A 25,477-nucleotide genomic window follows, 5' to 3' on the forward strand; every position below is an offset into this window, starting at 1 on the left:
TCAACGCTGTTCTAATTTGCTGATCACTTCCGAATAATAGGAATTGTCCAAGTCTAGAAAAGTAGCTGTTAGTTGCTGCAATCACCTCCTCGTTTGAATAAAATCTTTGTCCCGCCAGCCATTTCTTCTAATTGAGCAACAAACGGTAGTCTGAGGGAGCCAAGTCAGGAGAATATGGGGGATGTGAAACGAGTTGGAATACTATTTCCAATAATTTTGCGACCACAACTGCTGAGGTGTGTGATGGTGCACTGTCGTGATGGAAAAGGACTTTTTTGCGGTCCAATCGCCGGCGTTTTTCTTGTAGTTTGGTTTTCAAACGGTCCAATAACGATGAATAATATGCACCTGTAATAGTTTTACCCTTTTAAAGATAGTCGATGAGGATTACACCTTGCGAATCCCAAAAGACAGTCGCCATAACCTTTCCGGTCGAAAGAATGGTCTTCGCCTTTTTGGTCCAGTCTGCGCTCCGACACCGCCCACAAGGGTTCCATAATGTTCAAGTCTGGGGACTGTTCTGGCCAGGGAAGACGCTGCAGTTCAATTGCATGCTCCTCATACCAACATTATACTGCCCCGACTGTGTGAATGTGTGCATTATCGTCCTGAAGTATGTGCATCATTGTTGGGCAACGAAATTTCAATCACGGGATGCACCTGAACACCTAAAATGTTCACGTAATCGTTGGCTGTAACACGGCTGAAATCTAGTTTCGCAGGATAGAGTGGATCAGGTTATGGTTGTGGAAGGGGCTGTAGCCAGTTGCTGTCAGTTGCACAAAACACACAAACTTTTATTTTCCTAAGAACCACTAAATTACACACATTGACTTAAAAGGATCAAGATAAAACAACATAGCTGAAGGCGTTGTTAAGAAAACTTGAGATACTTCGTGGGCTGAAGGCTCAAAACCATACCAGAAACAAGATCTGCCGAAGGCCTGAACTCAAGTTATAAAAAAATTGCCTTAAGGAATACACGCGGCTGAAGGCCTTACTTAAGAAAAATATTTCACGTAAATACTCGGCTGAAGGCACACAAAAGACATTGAGCAATTCAGGGCCTAGGGCCTGGATAACAAGAATTTCAGATAGAGCAAATTTAAAAAAAATTCATTTTAAACAAATGAATCTTCAAATTTTAATTTAAGATGGCTGAAGGCCTTATGTTAAAAATATTTCACATAAAAGCTAAGCTAAAGGCCACCCAGTGGATATTGAACAACTCAGGACTTAGGGCCTGGATAACGAGAATTTCAGATAGAACAAACTTTCAGAATGTTAGTTATTAAACAAATCAGTCTTCAAACTTTAATTTAAATCGGTTGAAGGCCTTATTTTAAAATTAAAACAAACTTAATGGATACACGGCTGAAGGCCTCGCACAGTACATCAGACTAAAATGAAAATCACGATCGAATACGATCAGAACAGTGGTGCTCAGAAGTGTTACAAGGGTCGGCCTGAGGAGATGGCTCTCATGTAAGGTGAGGTGCGACAGGCAACCAAGAGTAAGGTTAAATAATCGGATGGCAACACGACCCAGGGACGGCTGAAGGACCGACCAACAGCCTAATCAATTCCCATCTGCCCAACCAACGGCACGACAAGGGAAAGTGTCTTCAAAATTGGCGTCTAAAAACAGCCAAGGAACAATAACCACTCTAAGAAAAAAATATGAACAAACAACTAAAAGGCTGTTGAACTACATGCCATGCCGGACAGCATCAACATGGCGAGGAGAAACACACTGCCAGAAAACTACACTAACGACCAAGGCAGGTAACTGCGGCATTAACAGCCACAAGGCAGAAAATACCGCTGGTACACTTCACTGATAAGCAACAACCAATTAATAGTTAAAGACCATACAGTAAGATGGCTGCAAAATTTCGCCAACTCCAACACACTATATGTTGTTGCTAGCCGGAATGGCAATGGACTTTGTAGCCCTCATAGCTAGCGCCTCACAATCTGACCGCACCTCCACACTGCCAGCAGTCCCAGCCTGACTACACACCACGGAGACTTCCTCGCTGCTCTGTTCCAACTGGCCGACTGCCTCAATCCAGCATGTAGACAGCATTCAAATAACCCCACAAGCTACACACAGTTCCACGAAAACACTTCCACAAACAACTCGAACAATACTAAAACCAGTCACTGTGGAACAACTAGGAGTCACAAGTCGACACACACAGAGAACCCGGAAGCAGTCGGCGAGGAAACACACGTCGTCCGATGAGACAACCGACTGAACGACCAACCAAGGTCGTCCCCACTGAAGTCATTTGTGCTGGCAACAGTCGGGCTAGTCATGGCTGTCCGGACCCTACTGCTGCTCTGTCCCCACTCAACTGCCGACACACGACGATCCGGAAATACTAGCGGTTGCTCCAAAGATGGTATGACAGTGCTCATATCGATAAGCATTGCTGCTGCCACTCATGGGCAGGCAAGCCAGCAACTTAGTGACGCCAGTAAATCGAATAAGAAACCGGACGGCAGTACCGCAAAGACAAGATGTCAAACAATAAACGGCGTGAACACGAACCGTGCATGGCTCAACGACCTTTGAGAGTAATGATGGGACCAGTAGAATACCATGATATGGCTGCTCACACCATCAGACTTCCACCTCCGTGCTTAACCGTTGGAATCAAGCAACCATCCATTGTAGGCTTGTTTTGGCGTTCTCCAGACGTAAACCCGGCCCGATGTTGGAAATAACGAAAGTGCTGACTCGTCGAACCATATGACGTGTTTACACTGATCATCCGTTCAGAATTTATGCTCCTGACACCATTTTTTACGTTTCTTTTCGTTGGTTGTCGTCACTAATCGTTGCGGTATAGCAGCTCGTCCATGAACATTCACTTTATGGAGTTCTCGGCAGACAGTGTCGATAGATACGCGGTCTCGTAGATGGCTATTGAGTTCTGCGGTCACCTTAGCCGCCCAATGTTACGTTTACACGATGATATCTTTCCATATATTGTGTAGGCTGTCATGACTGTTGAAACAGATGCTCTTGAAACATTCAGTAAGTTGTAACTCTTCAGGCTTTCCCGGCGATCTAATGACATCTTGGGTTGTCGGGTGTTCTGCCGAATATCAGCGTCGTACTTGCACGATATTTCGGTCACGTAGCTCGTAACCTTCATCAGGTGCGTCCTGAGACTGCTCCTCGAGTGGACCTGGTCCAGTAAGTTGTCTGTCTCGGTTTCTGATGCTCCAACTAATCGGACCCTCCACAATCTGCCGTCTTTGGAACTCTGTTAGTCTATCATTGCACGTCGACCTCGGCCCCTGAATGGAAATACGAAGTGTGAACTACTCGTAAACAACCTGCACTGATGCCTAGTCCGTACTGGACACTCACAGTCCAGGGCGACGCGTTCCATTCCTGCATTGTTGATCGTCAAACACAACCATCCCATTACTACCACTGTTCACATTGCCTATACCCTGTAACAGCCATACGTTGTATCTACATCGACTGAAATGTTCCTTTCGTCAGCACCTAGAAGCTAAGAATGGCGTTTTTCTCTGAAGCAACCGGTTTTCGGTTATATAAGTTTTTTTATCAACGCCCTATTGACAAGATTCTGAAAACCACTCGAAATAAGCCGGTTTCGTAACCAAATGATTTACCGTTTTTTATCCCTATTATTTCCTGTAATAAACGTAGAAATCGAATAAAGATTGGAAAATTTTTGACTCTCTTAGTTTGAAGATACACAGAACCACAATATTAAATTAAATACGCAAATAAAAGAAAATTTAGTCTGTCCACTATTCGCTGCTTTTGTCGAAAAGTTATGAGTGGATGAGTACTATTAAAAAAAAAAAGCAGTGTTAGCACGCTGGACTGGCATTCGGGAGGACGACGCTTCAAACGCGCGGACAGCCATCCTGGTTTAGGTTTTCCATGATTTCCCTAAATCGCTTCAGGCAAATACCGGGATGGTTCCTTTGAAAGGGCACGGTCTATTTCCTTCTCCATCCTTCCCGAATGAAAGCTTGTGATCCCTCTATAATGACCTCATTGTCAACGGGACGTTAAATATAAATCTCCTCCTCCTACTACTACTACGAAAAATCAGCAGTATTCTCCCGTTGATTTTAATTTTTTCAGCATGTGGACACCTCGAATACTCAGTGCTAAAGCGTGAAAAGTGAAGTTGAAGAACTCTACTTGTCGTGTTAATTTGTACACCTGCAAGGACTATAAGCCGATAGAGGCGTGTTACGTAGCGATAGACATATGAGTGAAGTTTTCTCCTCATGTTACGTCACAAGTTTGTTCTGGCTTCTCCGGCTTGTAATCTTTTAAGGCAAATGGATCACTGTACTTCACTGGCTCCGCACTTCACAAAATACTTGCAGACTAGGGATGGTGCCATTCTGTAATACAACTTGTATCCAACGACGACAGTGATGAACTACCGTATAGACCAGATAGGGCAAGTCTTGCACCCTACATTTACACACATACCGTCTAATAGGCAACGCCACATGATAATAGGTACATTATTGTCCCAGCAATACTGTACCAATTCTTACGCCATGTAGAGAGTGTTCCAAAAAGGACTCTACAACTTTAGAAATTAATATAAATTTATTGAAAGAAGATATAGAGTTGGGTTTAGTGTTATTTTCTAGGTAAACACATCAAGCGTTTTCACCTTGAACTAAAGGTGGTGTATGTGGCTTCCGTTGGTTATGTTACACACATCCCATCGGAAGTCAATTTCTTCCGAGACTCGCTGTAGCATTGCAGGTGTAACTTGCTCAGTGGCGGCTTAAATTCTTGCTCTAAGTTCAGGTAGAGAAGCTGGAACAGCAGGTACAAACACGATATCCTTGATGAATCCACATAAAAAAATCGAGTGGTGTCAGGTCTGGGAAACCTGTGGCCCACGCAATTGTAGCATTCATTGACCTGGAAAGCGGTCACTGACAAAATCCCGGAGGTCAGTCAGGTAGTGGGGTAGTGCACCATCTTGCATAAAGTAAACATTTCGTTCTTGGTCATCCTTATAGATCTGTGGTATGAAAAATTGTTGTAACATATCCAGGCACATTATCCAGCTGATGGTTCTGTCACGGGAAAAAAGGGGCCGTACACTTTGTTCTTCCTCAATGCACAAAAAACGTTCAGTTTAGGCCTATCACGAACATGTTGATATGTTTGATATGGATTTTCACTGCCGCAAATCCTACAGTTATGTGTGTTAACATTGCCACTTAAGTGAAAAGTTGGCTCGTTAGAAAAGATAATTTTTCCAAGAAATGTTCATCCTCATGTAATCGATTTAACGTATCTGCACAGAAGATTTTGGGAGCAAATTTATCAGTGTCTTTTATTGCTTTTACGATCCTCCATCTGTACGGTTTCGAATGCAAAAGCTTTCTCAACACACGCCAAACAGTCGTATGTGGGATTTGCAGCTCGCGAGATACACGTCAGCTCGAATTCGTAGGGCTGTTGACAAAACGTTTTCTCACTCGCTCAACGACGTCGTCAGATGTGCTTGGACGACGTAATGATTTCCCATGTCTTAGCGAGCTCCCTGTTTCTTCAAAACATATATGCCACTCATAAATTGTAGGCATACTAGGAGGATCTTTAGAGTACTTGGTACGGAAATTACGCTGAACTGCTGTCGCCGACTTCGATTTTTCAAACCAAAACACACAGCTAGCACACTCAAGTCCAGTGTAGGCAGTCATCTTTAACCCAACTGGCGCTAGCGCTCCTTGCGGTGGGATTCGGCACTAGCGAACTATGCGAGACAAAACTCGATGCATTTCCCTACAAACTGATACTACAATCACCTTTGTAGGTACTATGAATTAATTTATACGAATTTTCTAAGTTATAAAGTCCTTTTTGAAATACTCTGTATTTGTTGCTCGCTTCTGATGGCACTGTTATTAAAACAGCACTGATTGCATTTCCCATTTTCTATAGTTACTCATTCTGTAACATAGTTTTATTTAAAAAAAACGAAAAATTTTAGTACTGCCTCTATGGCTAACTGATATTTCGTTTTTTTACCTGGTTATTAGAAAAAATAAAAAAATAAAACACCTTTTATAACCGAGACCAAACAAATACCATAAATAACCTGTTATTCGGAGCTAAAATACCTGTATCGCTTTTAACCAGAGGTTTTTCGCGCCTGTACACGAAGGTCCCGTGGTGTCTCGCTAAGTCACACTCGTCGCCGAGGGGAGAATCGGCGGCCGGTTGGTGGTGTGGGGCGCGACTTACTGTCCCGTGGATCTAATGTGAAACGTTTATAGACGGGCCCGTATTACGTTCCTACATTGCTGCACGTGTAAAATCAGTCTGAATGTCTCCAGCCAAGCTTTGACCAGCGAGACAGGATTAACCTTCACAACTCAAAACTCATTAATTAAAAATCCTGTTGCCATTGAAATACTATCAGGACGAATTCCGAAATGCGACACGGACCTGATTACGTTCACCGCTAACAGTGCAGCAGACCGTATGTAGCTGGCTACTAGCGACTCCCACCAAATAATCGCTGCGACCATACGGATGTTTTGTTTGGATTGGTACTCCTGCTACCGACTTGTTGCTTGGAGACAAACTGTTATTGCTAATAAATTATTCTGTAGAATTCAGTTCGCGAGCCCCTCCGTGGACCTGCACGAACTATAAATCGAATTTTAGCTGGAACTCGTAGTTGGTTTTTTAAAGATTTAGCTATGCTGACGTCTAGAGGCCAACCCAACAAATTAGGTCGGATTTACCCTGAAAATCTAGTCGCTAAGTTCCAAAATATGCAGACAGGAATTTGCGCTGAAAATAATGTTCACAACTCACATTTTTTTACGATAATGAAAAAACTGAGTTCATTGATTTTCCTTTATCACTGCAACAGCTTAATAAATGTTCGTTAGATAATGAAAGCGCCACCTTGCAAGAGCTTAACGCAAACCAGAGCAGTATCTGACGTTAAGCATTGCGCAAACCTCCGGAAGAATATCGGAAAATAAATCAGTGTTCGTTTATCATAAGTTTTAATTTAAAGTTCCACAAATACACAAACTACTTAAAAGCACATGTTCAGATCATCGCAAACAATCTCTGTAAAGTTTCACAGTTAACACTAGTTCTTCTAACGTGACTTATTCAAAGTCCGCAAGCTGATTTGCTTCAGAGTATTCACTACCGACACACACGAGTATCACAAGTCCTAGTATAGACACTTGGAAAATTTCAGACAGTATCGAGACGCTCATACAAAACTGAATGCTCCATACTGATCATGAGCAAGATGGTTGCTAGCCGTTTAAGTTCTCGGGTTGTTGCGAGTCAAGTTCATACACTTGAATATTTATGTATATGTATAATTTTCCTCTAATTTCCATTACTGCTCTTGGGTTTCCTAACTTAAACATTTTGTTCATTGACAGTGGTATTATGTTAGTAGATGCTACTTTCGCTCTTTTGTTGCTAATGAATAGAAGAAATAAATAAAACCAAATACATTTACACACCACTATCTGAGCTTGCTCCGTAACGATGCAGTTATTTTAATATTTTATTAATTGTGCAAGTGAAAGTTCATGTTTTGAGGAACAGATTCCATATTCCGGCCCATAATTTAAAATCTTTAATGATTGTAATAAATCTGCTATGAAACAGTGAGACCTATCTGAGGACAACTAATTTGTGAAAATACAACTTGCCGTTGACAATATATTAATTTTCAAAGTTCGTCTTAGAGCTAAAATCTTTGACATTAAGTAACTAAAGAACTACGTTTCTGATCGAGGGCGCATTTTGAACCACCCATTTGTTTAATTTTTGTCTTTAAAACTATGTTACTGGCTTCTCAATAATTACTCAGGCTAGGTTTCTATTGAATTCGTGCTAGCGAACCCGGAAATGCTACGCAATTGCTAAACGTGTATGGGAACTGTATGTATGTCCTAATTTCTTTCTTCGTCCTCTCTTTGTCCAGTCCCCCCTGTTTCCGCCTCTCTCTTCCGACTACTCCTCCCCCCTCCCCCCCACTCGCAATCTATCTCCATCTCCTCCTCACACCTCTGTCTGTCTGTCTCCTCCTTCTCACTCTCTATGTCCATCTTCTGCCATTCCCTCTCTGAATATCTTCTCCCCTCTCTCTGACCTTGAGAGCCTTGTTTATTGTTATAGTAAACTAAACCTTGATTGAGAAATGAAGTCGCTTAAAATGAATGGGTAAACCTGTTGAGGTCATTGATATAAGGGTTCCGGAGCACACCTCTCCAGGTGCTGGATTTATCAGAAAGGTAGCTCCAATGAAAGTATTTCGCACAGTTTTAACCTGTGATTGGCTAGAATTGCATAGTTTCAGATTATTAAGGTTCGATGGTGGTATTTTAATCATAAATCAACAAGCCATACCTTCAATTTCCTCTTAAAACTTACTGCATGGAAAAAACAAAACTGTTGTGCGTACAATTATTGCTTAATATTATATATATATTTTTTGTGTATCGTTGTATTTCGTCGTAGCAGACGTCACATGAGATCCGTTGAAGCTTGTTGCTGACTTTTTCCTCAGTTCTTTTATTACAGGGACCAGCCAGCTCTGTGATCGAACACGCTGAGCTACCGTGCCGGCATCATCTGAGCTATCCAAGCACGACTCACAACCCCTCCTCACAACTTCAATTCTGCGAGTACCTCTTCTCCTACCTTCCAAACTTCACAGAAGTTCTTCTGCGAAACTTGCAGAACTAACACTACTGGAAAAGAGGATATTGCGGAGACATGGCTTAGCGACTGCCTGGGGGATGTTTCCAGAATGAGATTTTTCACTCTGCAGAGGAGTGTGCGCTGATATAAAACAGGCAAAGGTCCGGAGTTCGAGTCTCGGTCCGGCACACGGTTTTAATCTGCCAGGAAGTTTTATATCAGCGCACACTCCGCTGCAGAGTGAAAATCTCATTCTGGAAACATCCCCCAGGCTGTGACTAAGCAATGTCTCCGGAATATCTTTTCTTCCAGGAGTGCAAGTTCTGCAAGGTTCGCAGAAGAGCTTCTGTGAAGTTTGGAAGGTAGGACACGAGGTACTGGCTGAACTGATGTAAGGTGTCAGGCAAATCCAACACCTTCCATGAAAACCCTGACATGATAAGCAAATCCAGTAGTATGTCACATAGCACCGAATAAATCGTGACATTAAATTAACCAAAGTAATACGAGTAACGAGTGAACAAATGGAATATCACAAACAAACACAAGAATGCCTAAATGCATGTCATACCTTCCCACCGTGAGACAGACGCAGTTCCGAGGGGAGAAACGAGAACAGAAGCCGAGAGCAGAACCGTATTAAGCTAGATGGCCCTACGATAAGGGACGGACACCAACGTCGCCAGCTAACCGACAGGACCACCCCCCAGCCCATGTTAATAGCTAGAGCCCTCCAGAAGAACAGTATAGATCATACGATAACACTAAAAGGGCCACACGAGCCGCAAGTTTTAGCGTGAGACTTTTTCGCGTCTCTGTTACGTTGCAAACGTTAAAAATATTGCCCCACCACGAAAAGTAACCGACAGGACCACCCCCCAGCCCATGTTAAAAGATAGAGCCCTCCAGAAGAACAGTATAGATCTTACAATAACACTAAAAGGGCCACACCAGCTGCGAGTTTTAGCGTGAGACTTTTTCGCGTCTCTGTTACGTTGCAATCTTTAAAAACATTGCCCCACCACGAAAAGTATAACGTTTCTCATTGGATAGACAGAATTTTTGTAGGCGAAGCTTAAGACACTGATTGGTCACATGAAAACACAGCCAGATAGTTTTTTTAAACCAACTTCGGTAAATTGTGGTAACGAGAAGTTAGAGAAGAGCTGCTTCCGAGACGGCTAGCTGGAAGGAGCTGCGTCGCCCGACGCCCCCCCCCCCCCCCCTGACACTGCTTAACCAACGACAAGGTAATGGACGTACGCGATGCCGCATAACAGCGCATAAAACTTCACTCAGAACTGCAGAAGTCTCATCTGTTACATCCCCGTTTTGCGTAATACTAGTGTCGATCGTCAATTAAAGCTCATGGTATTCACATTTGCCACTTGAAATAAAAATCTGAAACGCGATGATTTTTCTGTTATATAATTATTGAGAAGCGACATCAGCCACTGTAATTTACGACAAGTTAGATAAGTAATTAAAGAAAATTGAGTGTCACTGTAGACCATTTTGATAGTTTTCTCTTTTGTGAAACTTAATTTAAACCTAGATTGCCGGCCGTGGTGGCTGAGCGGTCCTAGGCGCTGCAGTCCGGAACCGCGTGACTGCTACGGTCGCAGGTTCGAATCCTGCCTCGGGCATGGATGTGTGTGATGTCCTTAGGTTAGTTAGGTTCAAGTAGTTCTAAGTTCTAGGGGACTGATGACCTCAGAAGTTAAGTCCCATAGTGCTCAGAGCCATTTGAACCAAACCTAGATTATATATGTGATATGGCATAGGTCATCCTTCGATCCATTGTAGAACTTGGAAACCCATTCATGGAATATTCGTTCACATTTTTGTTGAACGCAGTTGGTTTTTATCATCCTGTATTAATACATATCCTTTTATCAGTTGTGCAATTTATAAACAATGTTTGTGAGTAGAATAAAATTTACAATGGTAAACTCAACTGCTTTCTCGACGTTATTTTACCAGCTAACTAAAAATAGGAAAGCCTTGAACCCCTTCCACTAAATTTAGTTAGTATTAAGATTCTTTTACAGGGAGTGCAGTGTAGTTGACGCTGAAATCATTAAGTATTTGGTTATATCATCGCTAGTCTCACTGAACTATTCTGAACTCTACATATCACGTGTGGTCTGGCGTCTCCTTACCAGCAACAGGTCCCAGGTTCAAACTAGTAATTTCCCTAAAAAACACGCTCAGAGCGTCGTGGCGCGAAAGTGGTAGGGAGACACGACATAGAACAACAGACACCACGCAGAATGTTAGAGAATGGCGACCCTACCAGGATGGTGAAATACCATGATTGAAGGTCGGCCACATGCCTAACTAGGTCAGAAAAATATCCTGTTAAAAATATTTCGTAAAAATAATTTTTTTTTGAAAGGCATAAATAGTTGAAAACAGTAGCTGCAGCGATAGATAGTAAGAAAGTATTCAATAGAAAGTGAGACATTTTAGCAAAGACATTAGCATAATTAAGTTATGAATTTTAATATTGTTAGAATTAAGTGTTCTCTCCAATGCAAGCGCACATGTGGCGGATACATCGTTGAGAAGTTGGTTCTGACCCAACAAGTAAGTGAATGGATTGTCAGTCTTGGGTATAATAAGTGTCAAGTCGTGTGAACAAAAAGTTTATGAAACGCGTGAGATCGTATGAGCGCATGTTAACTCGAAGTAGGGCGCGTGAATTGCTTTTAAAACAGAAAATAAGGGATTCGGAAAGATTAGCAATGGCAGATCGAGATCTTGACCGAATTGAGGTAGAGACCCAGCACGAAAATGGGCAGAGAATAGAGGACAGTACAACAGACGATGCAGTATCGCGAGAAATAAGACATATAACGCACCATAACGAGGATAATGTACGTCAAGGCATTGAAAACGTAAGTCAGCATACGACAGAGGAGCAGGAAAGTAGAGATACAATCGATGAAAATTCTAACTTGCGTCTTGAATACGTAGAACCCATAGTACAAGTAATCAGAGCTCCCTCACCACAGAGTACAAGGAATGCGAGCAGAAACGTGTCACAGCACAGTTCAATGCAATCGGTTGCGAACCAACACTTGGGCGAAAACACAGAGCGTAGGACGTCGGAAGAAAACGCAATAGGACCCACCAATCTGGCAAATTATTACAACAAATTACGGAAACCATAACAAGGCAAAATAAAGACATAGCGAACCAAATTCAAATTCAGAATGTAGAAACCACGAGACAAATGCGTGAGATTAAAGAACAAAACAAAAAAATTCAGTTACACCTAAGTCATACTGAAAACGAGGCAAAAGAATCCCAGGTCACAATCAATTGAGAACAGACATTGACAAGGTTCAAGCGGACGTACAAACATTGCGTAATGACACTCAGGACGAGATCAAAACATTACGTAACAACACCCAGGGAGAAGTCAAGAAACTAGAGAAACAGATAAACGTATTTACTAGACAAGCAGCAGGTACAGTGCGTAAAATTGTTGAGAACAGTGTGTTACACATACGTATCACAAAAGCAGCGCTGAAAAGATATGATAATCACATTGTCAAAATAGAAGAGCAAACGAAGCAACAAGTTCATAAAATGCGAACAGAGTTGTTGCAAACTATTGAAGAGTGTAGTGAACAGGATCGAACAAGCACTGAGTCTGCAACCACATCCGTATCTGTAACAGCACCGGAAAAACAAGGAGTTAACGAAGATATTACGCATTTGCGATTCCAATCACAGACGGAAAGTAACATACGTGAAATCAGACAGCCTGCACACCAACAAACACGTTTCGAAATTCTTGATGAACAAACGGCACCACAAACACATGCGCAACCACAAATGTATGTTTCAAGACAGTTTGGATCGTGCAATGAAGCGGCAAGTTTAGCCAGACAAGATACCGAATCAATACGTGACAATGGAAAGCCAGGTCACGAAGAGTACAGTGCAATGCATTCAGCTACACGTTCACAACCGATGGAAGAAAATTATTGCGCACCACTCCAACGATACTACGCAAGGGTAAGCGAAAGTTACAGTGGACAATATCCAATGGATCTACCACAACCGGAAAGAACGACGGGAGAAATGATCAGAAACAAAAGTGGCGAAGAATAGCGAATTTCATGTGGAACTATGACGAAGTACGACAACGATCATTTCCTCACAGTCAGAAAATTTCAACACTTTCTAGAAGGAAACTCATTACATCCACGAACTTTTATTGATCAATTCGGAGTAGGATCACCAGAACACTGGACGCTAGCACACAAATTAGACTTTATATGTGCACACATGTCAGGAACAGTCGCAGAAACCATGCAGAATGTTGCAGCGACATGCCGATCGTACGAAGATTTCAGAGAGAAGTTTCTCTCACGATATTGGTCCAGCGAAGCACAGAACAGAGTGAAGTACGAATTATTACAGAACCCATGTTTTGAAAATTCAGGAGAGAAGAGTCCCGTGAAATTTTTCGAATTAATGGCAAAGAAAAATCAATGCTTAGATGTACCATACAGTGACGGAGAGTTGATTAAATTATGCGCGATGAAGTTACCATAGAAATACCAGCAATCATTAGTAGGTCGCGGAGGCAATGACGTCGAAGCATTTAAAGGTATTCTAAGGGAACTAGAGTTCATATTTTCGGAAGATGACGCAAGAAAAAGACGAAGGGCACGTGAAAACGAAAGCAAAAAGCAGTGGAATCCACAAGACACAGTACGAAGAAACAATAATTACGAACCATGTGATAACTTCGCACCAAGAACGACAATAGATTTCAACAAAGAACCGGTTATGGATTTAGAAGAGAACATGGCAATAACTATAATTCACCCAGGAACGGCAACAACTATTACAGAGGGAATAACGTCAACCGGAACGGGTACTGGAGAACCAATAGATCGACAAATTATCAACAAAGAAACCACTATCAACAAGCTGAACAAGAAAAGAGAATACAGATAGAAGAGGTGGAGGTAAGACCACCAAACCCCGATAAACGTTCGAATTGACAGCTAAGCGCCCATGTCAAAGAGAATGACGCACCGACCCAGGACAATTGCAGCACCTTGAACAGAGAAGTAAATACCTTATCACGAGAAGAGAAGAAGGAAGAAACAAATCCGCAGGGACCAGATGAAAACGAAGACAGGAAAATAACAATATCGTGTTGGGACGAAATTAATTGGGAGAATACTGACGAGGAATATGAATTACCAGAGGCATGCACAACGAATGTAGGAGGAAAGGACGAAGTAATGAGTGTTGCAGAGCTATTTGAGATGGAAACCAGGGAAAGCGAATGCAATGAGGATAATGCGCAGTCGACAGAAGCTGAAAATAAGTTACTAGTGGACACACAACCCAACGTATATAATGAAGGAAGTTACGAAGCGGTAAGTAGAGCATTGAGATGCTATTATGTGGAAGTAGCGACGAAGAAGGAGAAAATAGAAGAGGATGGGGAAAAAGTAGAGGACGTTGAAGAAAGCGTAAATGAAGGAAGAAATAGAGAAGAGGAAATAAGAGAGAGAAGTAGCAGTCGAAGCTTATCCTACAGAAAGTTCGAATTCACAAGGGAAATTCCTGAAAAGACTCATGTATGATTCAGTGGAGGATTCGCTGATGCAAGAAGAAGAAGAACAGAACTAACCCTTTCAAATTCAACCAATTGTGAAGGCCATGGTAAAGCATATCCCAGTAAATATTGAAACTGATAGCGAAAGTGAACTGACTGCGATCTCCGAAAATTTATTCATGCAGTGTAATGCCAATCAGGAATTGCCAGTTCTGAAAACTCGTAAGGTTAAAGTAAGAGGTCCTATTAGAAACAATACTGAGGAAGTTACGAGACAAACAAGGTAAACTCTTTCGTGTAAAGGTCAAAAGATCGAAGCCAACTTCGTGATTATACCTAAACGAACTGTAGATTTGATTACAGGTGCAGATTTTTTAAATGAGAGACGAGCGATAATAGATATGGGGAAAGGTAGCGTAACATTCGGGAATGTCACACTTCTCTTTGAGCAAAAGCTAAAATTAGAAGAAATACCAGTTATAAACAAGCAATTAAGAATGATGCGAGATAAAGAGGATGAAGAATTAGAATGGTATGCACAAAAGGGGGAATCGCCTCAACTCATGTTAGAAGTCCATAAAGAAATCGACGAAAAATTGCACGAAGTTCAAGGTATTTCGGAACACGGTAAAAGAGAATTAGAGGGTATTTTACGAGATAAAGCAGAGGTATTTTTACCTAAGACTGGCAGTATTAAACACTTTCAGTACAAGTTTGAAGTAAAAGAGCACAAACCATTTAGAGTGCCACCCTATACAATCCCATTAAGCAACAGGAATAAAGTATTCCAGGAGATATCTAATATGTTAGATGACGATATTACTGAACCAGCTGCCTCCACATATAACAGCCCGCTCCATATTGTACAAAAACGAGATGGGAGCACCTGGTTAGTGCTTGATTCCAGACAGATCAACACAATCATAATCACTGAGACAGATCGCCCGGAAAAATTAGAGGAATTGATACAAAACTTCCACGGTGCTAAGATATTTTCATCAACTGATTTCCGGAGTAGTTTCTGGCAAATAGAATTGGCCCCAGAATGTAGAAAATTTACAGCATTTATCGTATTCGGGAGATGTTACCAGTTTAAACGATTGCCATTTTGTTTAAACATGTCATCAGCAGTGTTTATTAGGGGATTTAATATCATACTTAGTCCTGAAATTTTACAAAAAATTACTTGTTATGCTGATAATGTGATTATAGCAGAACCCTCTTGGGAACATCACAACGACACATTAAATCAGTTTTTACAGATCATGAAAGAGCATGGGGTCACAGTAAATATAACAAAATCCAAATTTGGAAGGCGAGAGGTCAAATTTCTAGGACACATAATTTCAGAGAAAGGGGTAATGTACGTCCCAGAAAAACTAACGGCAATCAAAGAATTCTGTACTCCATATAATAAGAAAACTCTCAGAGGATTTGTAGGTCTCACCGGATTCTATAAAAAAATTATTTGGATCGACTCTCTCGCAACACCACGCCTATGTGCACTGACTGGAAAAAACACACCATGGGTATGGGATCAACAAGCCAATGAAGAATTTTTAAAAGTGAAAAACGCACTAACAACAGCAACGATTTTAGCACATCCTGATCTAACACAAAATTTTTGTATGGCCACTGATAGCGTGAAAACAGGTTTAGGAGTTGTTTTATTCCAAGAATACGAACAGGCAGGGCTACGATCATATAGAACAATTGCATTTGCCAGTCGGGTACTCACAAAAAGCGAGAAAAACTATTTAGTCACGGAGCTGGAAGCATTGGCCATTGTATGGGGATTCCAACGTTTTCGATACTTCCTATTCGGAAGAAAAAAAAAGTATACACTGACCACAAATCATTAGAATTTCTGTTATCCGCCAAACTAACTCATGGGAGGTTAGCCAGATGGATGTTAATACTACTAGAATTTGACTTCACTATTACACACATACCAGGACCAGCGAATGTATGAGCAGATGCTTTATCACGATGTCCACAGGGTTCATCCAATAACATAAGTTTGGAAGCAGCAGAAGACCAGTTTACAATGTACAATATGAATCAAGTACCTTTCGAAAACTACATTACCATTGAAAAACATAGGCAAAGAACAGCACAAGGATCTCGAAATACTAGGAATCAAACACAAGTGGAGAAGTAAGGATTTTCCAGACATTCGACAGCACTATCTCGTAAAAAACAATGTTTTATTTTTTAGACGAAATGTTGCAACGAATGAATGGTTAATTTATATTCCAAATGAACTAATTAAGAAGTACATATGGTATACACATTTAAGTAATGGCCACTTTGGACCAAACAAATGCTTTTTAAAAATAAAACAAACAAGCCATTTTCCTAATATGGAAAGACGAATTAGAACAGTATTAGTCAAATGCAAAAAATTTATGAGCGCTAAACACGTCACTTTCCAAACCAAACCACCTATGTTTCCAATAATCCCTAAAAGATTAAAACAAATAGCTGCAACAGATTTGATGGGACCCCTACCACGCACAAAAAATGGATATATTTTCATATTTGTCGTTTTGGAACTTACTTCTAAATATGTTACCTTGACACCATTTAAACGGGCGACAGGTCTCACTATAAGTAAAGCATTTAGACAAGATTTTCTCAGACAAGTAGGTCGAGTGGAACGAATAATTTCGGATAATGGCCCACAATACAAATCAGTGCAATGGCAGAACATGTTAAAACAACACAAAATAAAACCTGTCTACATATCTAAGTACAAACCTAGCGTAAATCCAGCAGAGCGATCTATAAAGGACATGGGCACTTTATGCCGATTATATGCAGGCAAAAGACACAACACTTGGGATATATACCTTAAAGATTTTCAAGAAGTAATAAATGAAATGCCACATAGCACTACACTACTACCTCCAGTTACTGTACTTAAAAATATTGAACCCCCAAACATAACAAGAGAAAATGTTAGATTTCCTATTGTACCATGTAGACAGCACAAACAAGTCATAGCAACAGCACTCTCCAACATCAGAAAGGCAGCCATTAACAGAAAAGAAAGTGGAGATAGAACAGCAATTAAAAGAACATTCTCAGTAGGCCAGAAAGTATTTGTAAAAACACACCATCTCTCCAGCAAACAGAAATACAAAATACATAAGTTTTACGCTGCATACAAAGGACCTGTCATAATTAGCTGAATTGTTCATGATAATGCTGTGGAACTAATGAACCCAAAAACAGGCAAAACCTTAGGACCATGTGAGCCATATCAAAAATTTTGAAGATTAATTATATTACTGGTAAATAATCAGCACAATATTTCAAGATTATGTTGCAGATAAGATCGTCAGGAGAAAGAAGAATGAAGAGAGAGGAAGATGGGAAAAGAAAAGTAGTTTCAATAAAAACAAAAACAAAAATAACACCAATAGTACCATAGATTAAGGCGAAGGGATAAAACGTAGATAGTCTAACAGCATGAAATACTAAAATGCTATACACCACGACACTACACAAAAAATAAAAAAAAAAGAATTTGAGGATTCTTGTAGAAGTTAAGACTCAAAATATCTTAGAATTGTAACATGGAAAGGGCACTGAAATTTGTAAAGCTTTTAAGAAGGCGTAAAACAATGTAGGTACTAGACATATTTTAGATGATTATAAGTAAAACTTTTTGTAAGAACCATTGTAAAAACTCCAGCAAAGACCAGATGCAATGACCCACAAGTTGCAATGTGAGAAGTATCATGAAAGAAAAGGATGTAATTAGCAAGACACGATTCCTACAAGGCAGAAGCATCGAGAGAAGGGAAAGGACAGTGAGACCAACAGAGGGCTCTTGTATCGAAAGTGGGCAGTAAATCTGCCTGCTAAGCGGAACCCTGCTGGGACAGAACACGGAACCACAGAGTGGCGGAACCCTGCAGAGACACGACGGGATGCCGAACGCCAGAAGGGTCTCAGAACGCCCTGACTCAGTGGAGTGAGCAAAATACGGCCCGATGGGAAGACCGCTTGGGCAAGCCACAACTGGCAAAAAAAAAAAAAAAAAAAAAAAAAAAAATGTGTAAAAGTCACACTACTGCTATTAAACAGCACGCTGATGCACGAAACTGAAGAAAACTTCCACAAAGTAAAAATGACACGCCCAAACAATTTATCAAACTGTTACTAAGAGGAGAACTTCAAAGCGACTAGTTATCAATAAATATTTCCATATCCTGCCCAGAGAAAAACCAAGAAGCAAGTAAAAAGCAGAGAAAAAGCAGGAAGAACAAAACTTGAAGATTCGCAAGATTGAGACCAAGAAAGAAGATGGGTGAAGAATAGACGACATATCTTCCCAAATCCCGATCCTATTGTAAACTAGTCGTCTGCGAAGTACTACAACGAAAAACGACCACTTTCAGCGACACATAACGATGACTTTCATGCATACAAAGCCAGTAAACCACGAGATTCTGCACTCACAGCTCCATTCCATTATGGGACATCCACAACAGCAACACACACTTGCAAAGCCAACAAGGAACAACGAACAAAGCTGTACATCAAATACTTGCCCACATCCATATCGTTCAAGTCCATCACCTTCGTGCAAAAACATTCGCCAACCTCATGCATAAATATTCATAGGATTGTGTGAATGCGTAAAATCAAATTATGTGATGTAGGAATTGTGCAAAAGAAAAATTAAATAAGTTAAGCATACCAGACAGCTAATAAACTACGAAATAACAGTCATTGACTATGGACTTAAGTAAAAAATAGACTGTCGATAAAAATAAGTCATTAGTTCTGAAATGGACAGTATATAAAGAACAAAAGTAAGGCATAATAAGCACTAAAACTATATGCCACTTATTTTCTCCTCATAAAAATAAAATAATAACTATATTTTACTTATTTTCTCCATATAAAAACAAAGAAATCTTGTTGGATGTGTTCCATATTTTTTAACATTTGTACAATTTGTTAGGATAATATCTCAATACTTGTGTATGTATATTTCTTTGTCAAAGCAATTCTTGGAAATAATTCTTATTTGTTAGTGTAACAATGTTGAAATCAGTGTCTAGAAACAAAAAACATTTTACTTGTACATGATATTTAGAAAATGTGTTAGGAATAGATTTTGCTTAATTACTACATTTATAAAAAAAATATTTCTAAGAAAATGGATGTGAAAGACTCTTCACTTTCGATAACAAACTTCTTAAAAAACAAACTTCACACTTAAATAAAGAAAGAAAATAATTAAAAAATAATAATTATAATATAATAAAAATATTCTTCTCTTGTCAATATAAACATATTTTTGAGAATAATGTGGAAGAATATAAAAATATAAATTAGTAATACAAACTAGGATAGAACCAGAATAACGTGGCTGAACGGTAGGCAACAAAATTTAGATAAAGGAATAATTTTTGACTGACTTAGACAACGATTCAATCATGCCTAAATTCAGTGCAAAAACTAAGTTCGAAGGGTGGTGATATGTAAGGTGTCAGGCAAATCCAACACCTTCCATGAAAACACTGACATGATAAGCAAATCCAGTAATATGTCACATAGCTCCGAATAAACCGTGACATTAAATTAACCAAAGTAATACTAGTAACGAGTGAGCAAATGGAATACCACAGACTTACACAAGAATGCCTAAATGCATGTCATACCTTCCCACGGTGAGACAGACGCAGTTCCGAGGGGAGAAACGAGAACAGAAGCCGAGAGCAGAACCGTATTAAGCTAGATGGCCCTAGGATAAGGGACGGACACCAACGTCGCCAGCTAACCGACAGGACCACCCCCCAGCCCATGTTAATAGCTAGAGCCCTCCAAAAGAACAGTATAGACCTTACGATAACACTAAAAGGGCCACACGAGCCGCAAGTTTTAGCGTGAGACTTTTTCGCGTCTCTGTTACGTTGAAAACGTTAAAAACATTGCCCCACAACGAAAAGTATAACGTTTCTCATTGGATAGACAGAATTTTTGTAGGCAGAGCTTAAGACACTGATTGGTCAGATGAAAACACAGCCAGATAGTTTTTTTAAACCAACTTCGGTAAATTGTAGTAAGGAGAAGTTAGGAGGTAAGTTACTTCCGAGACGGCGAGGTGAGCGGAGCTGTGCTGTCCGCTGCCCCCTGACGAACACCGACAAGGTAATGAATGCACGCGATGCCGCATAACAGCGCATAAAGCTTCACTCAGAACTGCAGAAGTCTCATCTGTTACACCCCCTTTTTGCGTAATACTAGTGTCGATTGTCAATTAAAGCTCATGGTGTTCACATTTGCCACTTGAAATAAAAATCTGAAACGCGATAATTTTTCTGTTATATAGTTACTGAGAAGCCACATCAGACACTGTAATTTACGACAAGTTAGATAAGTAATTAAAGATAATTGAGGGTCACTGTAGACCATTTTGATAGTTTTCTCTTTCGTGAAACTTAATTTAAACCTAGATTATAGATGTGATATGTCATAGGTCATCCTTCGATCCATTGCAGAACTTGGAAACCCATTCAGGGAATATTCGTTCACATTTTTGTTGAACGCAGTTGGTTTTTATCATCCTGTATTAAAACATTTCCTTTTATCAATAGTGCAATTTATAAACAATGTTTGTGAGTAGAATAAAATTTCCAGTGGTAAACTTAACTGCTTTTTCGACGTTATTTTACCAGCTAACTAAAAATAGGAAAGCCTTGAACCCCTTCCACTAAATTTAGTTAATATTAAGATTCTTTTACAGGGAGTGCAGTGGAGCTGACGCTGAAATTATTAAACATTTGGTTATATCATCGCTAGTCTCACTGAACTCTTCTGAACTCTACATATCATGTGTGGTCTGGCGTCTCCTTACCAGCAACAGGTCCCAGGTTCAAACTAGCCAATTCCCTAAAAAACACGCTCAGTGCGTCGTTGCGCGAAAGTGGTAGGGAGACATGACATAGAACAACAGACACCACGCAGAATGTTAGACTGAAGCTGTGAGGATGGTCGTGAGTCGTGTTTGGGTAGCTCAGATGGTAGAGTACTTGCCCGCGAAAGGCTCTACTACAAACAACTTCAAATATGTTGTTGTTGTTGTGGTCTTCAGTCCTGAGACTGGTTTGATGCAGCTCTCCATGCTACTCTATCCTGTGCAAGCTTTTTCATCTCCCAGTACCTACTGCAACCTACATCCTTCTGAATCTGCTTAGTTTATTCATCTCTTGGTCTCCCTCTACGATTTTTACCCTCAACGCTACCCTCCAATACTAAATTGGTGATCCCTTGATGCCTCAGAACATGTCCTACCAACCGATCCCTTCTTCTGGTCAAGTTGTGCCACAAACTTCTCTTCTCCCCAATCCTATTCAATACCTCCTCATTAGTTACGTGATCTACCCACCTTATCTTCAGCATTCTTCTGTAGCACCACATTTCGAAAGCTTCTATTCTCTTCTTGTCCAAACTATTTATCGTCCATGTTTCACTTCCATACATGGCTACACTCCATACGAATACTTTCAGAAATGACTTCCTGACACTTAAATCAATACTGGATGTTAACAAATTTCTCTTCTTCAGAAACGCTTTCCTTGCCATTGCCAGCCTACATTTTATATCCTCTCTACTTCGACCATCATCAGTTATTTTGCTCCCCAAATAGCAAAACTCCTTTACTACTTTAAGTGCCTCATTTCCTAATCTAATTCCCTCAGCATCACCCGACTTAATTAGACTACATTCCATTATCCTTGTTTTGCTTTTGTTGATGTTCATCTTATATCCTCCTTTCAAGACACTGTCCATTCCATTCAACTGCTCTTCCAAGTCCTTTGCTGTCTCTGACAGAATTACAATGTCATCGGCGAACCTCAAAGTTTTTATTTCTTCTCCATGAATTTTAATACCTACTCCGAATTTTTCTTTTGTTTCCTTTACTGCTTGCTCAATATACAGATTGAACAACATCGGGGAGAGGCTACAACCCTGTCTTACTCCCTTCCCAACCACTGCTTCCCTTTCATGTCCCTCGACTCTTATAACTGCTATCTGGTTTCTGTACAAATTGTAAATAGCCTTTCGCTCCCTGTATTTTACCCCTGCCACCTTTAGAATTTGAAAGAGAGTATTCCAGTCAACATTGTCAAAAGCTTTCTCTAAGTCTACAAATCTAGAAACGTAGGTTTGCCTTTTCTTAATCTTTCTTCTAAGATAAGTCGTAAGGTCAGTATTGCCTCACGTGTTCCAGTGTTTCTACGGAATCCAAACTGATCTTCCCCGAGGTTGGCTTCTACTAGTTTTTCCATTCGTCTGTAAAGAATTCGTGTTAGTATTTTGCAGCTGTGACTTATTAAGCTGATAGTTCGGTAATTTTCACATCTGTCAACTTCTGCTTTCTTTGGGATTGGAATTATTATAAACTTCTTGAAGTCTGAGGGTATTTCGCCTGTTTCATACATCTCGCTCACCAGATGGTAGAGTTTTGTCAGGACTGGCTCTCCCACGGCCGTCAGTAGTTCCAATGGAATATTGTCTACACCGGGGGCCTTGTTTCGACTCAGGTCTTTCAGTGCTCTGTCAAACTCTTCACGCAGTATCGTATCTCCCATTTCATCTTCATCTACATCCTCTTACATTTCCATAATATTGTCCTCAAGTACATCGTCCTTGTATAGACCCTCTATATACTCCTTCCACCTTTCTGCTTTCCTTTCTTTGCTTAGAACTGGGTTTCCATCTGAGCTCCTGATATTCATACAAGTCGTTCTCTTATCTCCAAAGGTCTCTTTAATTTTCCTGTAGGCGGTATCTATCTTACCCCTAGTGAGATAGGCCTCAACATCCTTACATTTGTCCTCTAGCCATCGCTGCTTAGCCATTTTGCACTTCCTGTCGATCTCATTTTTGAGACGTTTGTATTCCTTTTTGCCTGTTTCACTTACTGCATTTTTATATTTTCTCCTTTCATCAATTAAATTCAATATTTCTTCTGTTACCCAAGGATTTCTACTAGCCCTCGTCTTTTTACCTACTTGATCCTCTGCTGCCTTCACTACTTCATCCCTCAAAGCTACCCATTCTTCTTCTACTGTATTTATTTCCCCCATTCCAGTCAATTGCTCCCTAATGCTCTCCCTGAATCTGTGTACAACCTCTGGTTCTTTTAGTTTATCCAGGTCCCATCTCCTTAAATTCCCACCTTTTTGCAGTTTCTTCAGTTTTAATCTACAGGTCATAACCAATAGATTGTGGTCAGAGTCCACATCTGCCCCTGGAAATGTCTTACAATTTAAAACCTGGTTCCTAAATCTCTGTCTTACCATTATATAATCTATCTGAAACCTTCTAGTATCTCCAGGGTTCTTCCATGTATACAACCTTCTTTCATGATTCTTAAACCAAGTGTTAGTTATGATTATGTTGTGCTCTGTGCAAAATTCTACCAGGCGGCTTCCTCTTTCATTTCTGTCCCCCAATCCATATTCACCTACTATGTTTCCTTCTCTTCCTTTTCCTACACTCGAATTCCAGTCACCCATGACTATTAAATTTTCGTCTCCCTTCACAATCTGAATAATTTCTTTTATTTCATCATACATTTCTTCAATTTCTTCGTCATCTGCAGAGCTAGTTGGCATATAAACTTGTACTACTGTAGTAGGTGTGGGCTTCGTATCTATCTTGGCCACAATAATGCGTTCACTATGCTGTTTGTAGTAGCTTACCCGCATTCCTATTTTCCTATTCATTATTAAACCTACTCCTGCATTACCCCTATTTGATTTTGTGTTTATAACCCTGTAGTCACCTGACCAGAAGTCTTGTTCCTCCTGCCACCGAACTTCACTAATTCCCACTATATCTAACTTCAACCTATCCATTTCCCTTTTTAAATTTTCTAACCTACCTGCCCGATTAATGGATCTGACATTCCACGCTCCGATCCGTGCCTCGGGCATGGATGTGTGTGATGTCCTTATGTTAGTTGGGTTTAATTAGTTCTAAGTTCTAGGCGACTGATGACATCAGAAGTTAAGTCACATTGTGCTCAGAGCCATTTGAACCAATTTTGAACAAACTGGTTATCGTGTCACTTTCAAACAAGATGGCGACCTGCCTCATCACCATTTCGAAGTGCGCAACACAGTAAACAAAAGATATGCAAATGGTTGGATTAGCTGGGACACATCTGTTCCCTGGTCATCGAAAAGACCTGATCTTACCCCTTTGGACTTCTTTTTTTTGGTATTACGTAAAGAACATTATCTATAGAGAAAACATTCGAAACTTGAGGCATCTGCAAGGATGAATTTCGATAGCCATTACGAATGCAACGCCAGAGATGCTCCAAAAGGTATGACGTGAAATCGGGTATAGTTTTGATGTCTGCAGAGCACCAAACGGAGCTCACGTCGAAACTTATTAACGTATGAGATATTTTTTTCTGCTTCAGATTGACTTACAAGTCGTATCATTTTTCTATAGCGCTTGTTCAGAATCCTGGCATTCTTTTTGAAACAACCGACATACTGGGTGATGAAAAAGTCAGTATAAATTTGAAAACTGAATAAATCACGGAATAATGTAGATTGAGAGGTACAAATTGAAACACATGCTTGAAATGACATGGGGTTTTATTAGAACCAAATAAATACAAAAGTTCAAAAAATGTCCGACAGATGGTGCTTCATCTGATCAGAATAGCAATAATTAGGATAACAAAGTAAGAGAAAGCAAAGATGATGTTCTTTACAGGAAATGCTCACTATGTCCACCATCATTCCTCAACAATAGCTGTAGTCGAGGAATAATGTTGTGAACAGCACTGTAAAGCATGTCCGGAGTTATGGTGAGGCATTGTTGTCGGATGTTGTCTTTCAGCATCCCTTGAGATGTCAGTCGATCACGGTACACTTGCGACTTCAGTTAACCCCAAAGCCAATAACCGCACAAACTGAGGTCTGGGGACCTGGGAGGTCAAGCATGACGAAAGTGGCATTCTTTTCGAAACAACCGACATACTGGGTGATGGAAAAGTCAGTATAAATTTGAAAACTGAAGAAATCACGGAATAATGTAGATTGAGAGGTACAAATTGAAACACATGCTTGGAATGACATGGGGTTTTATTAGAACCAAAAAAATACAAAAGT

The sequence above is a fragment of the Schistocerca piceifrons genome, chromosome 6, assembly GCF_021461385.2.
Source record: "Schistocerca piceifrons isolate TAMUIC-IGC-003096 chromosome 6, iqSchPice1.1, whole genome shotgun sequence".
Taxonomy (NCBI): Eukaryota; Metazoa; Arthropoda; class Insecta; order Orthoptera; family Acrididae; genus Schistocerca; species Schistocerca piceifrons.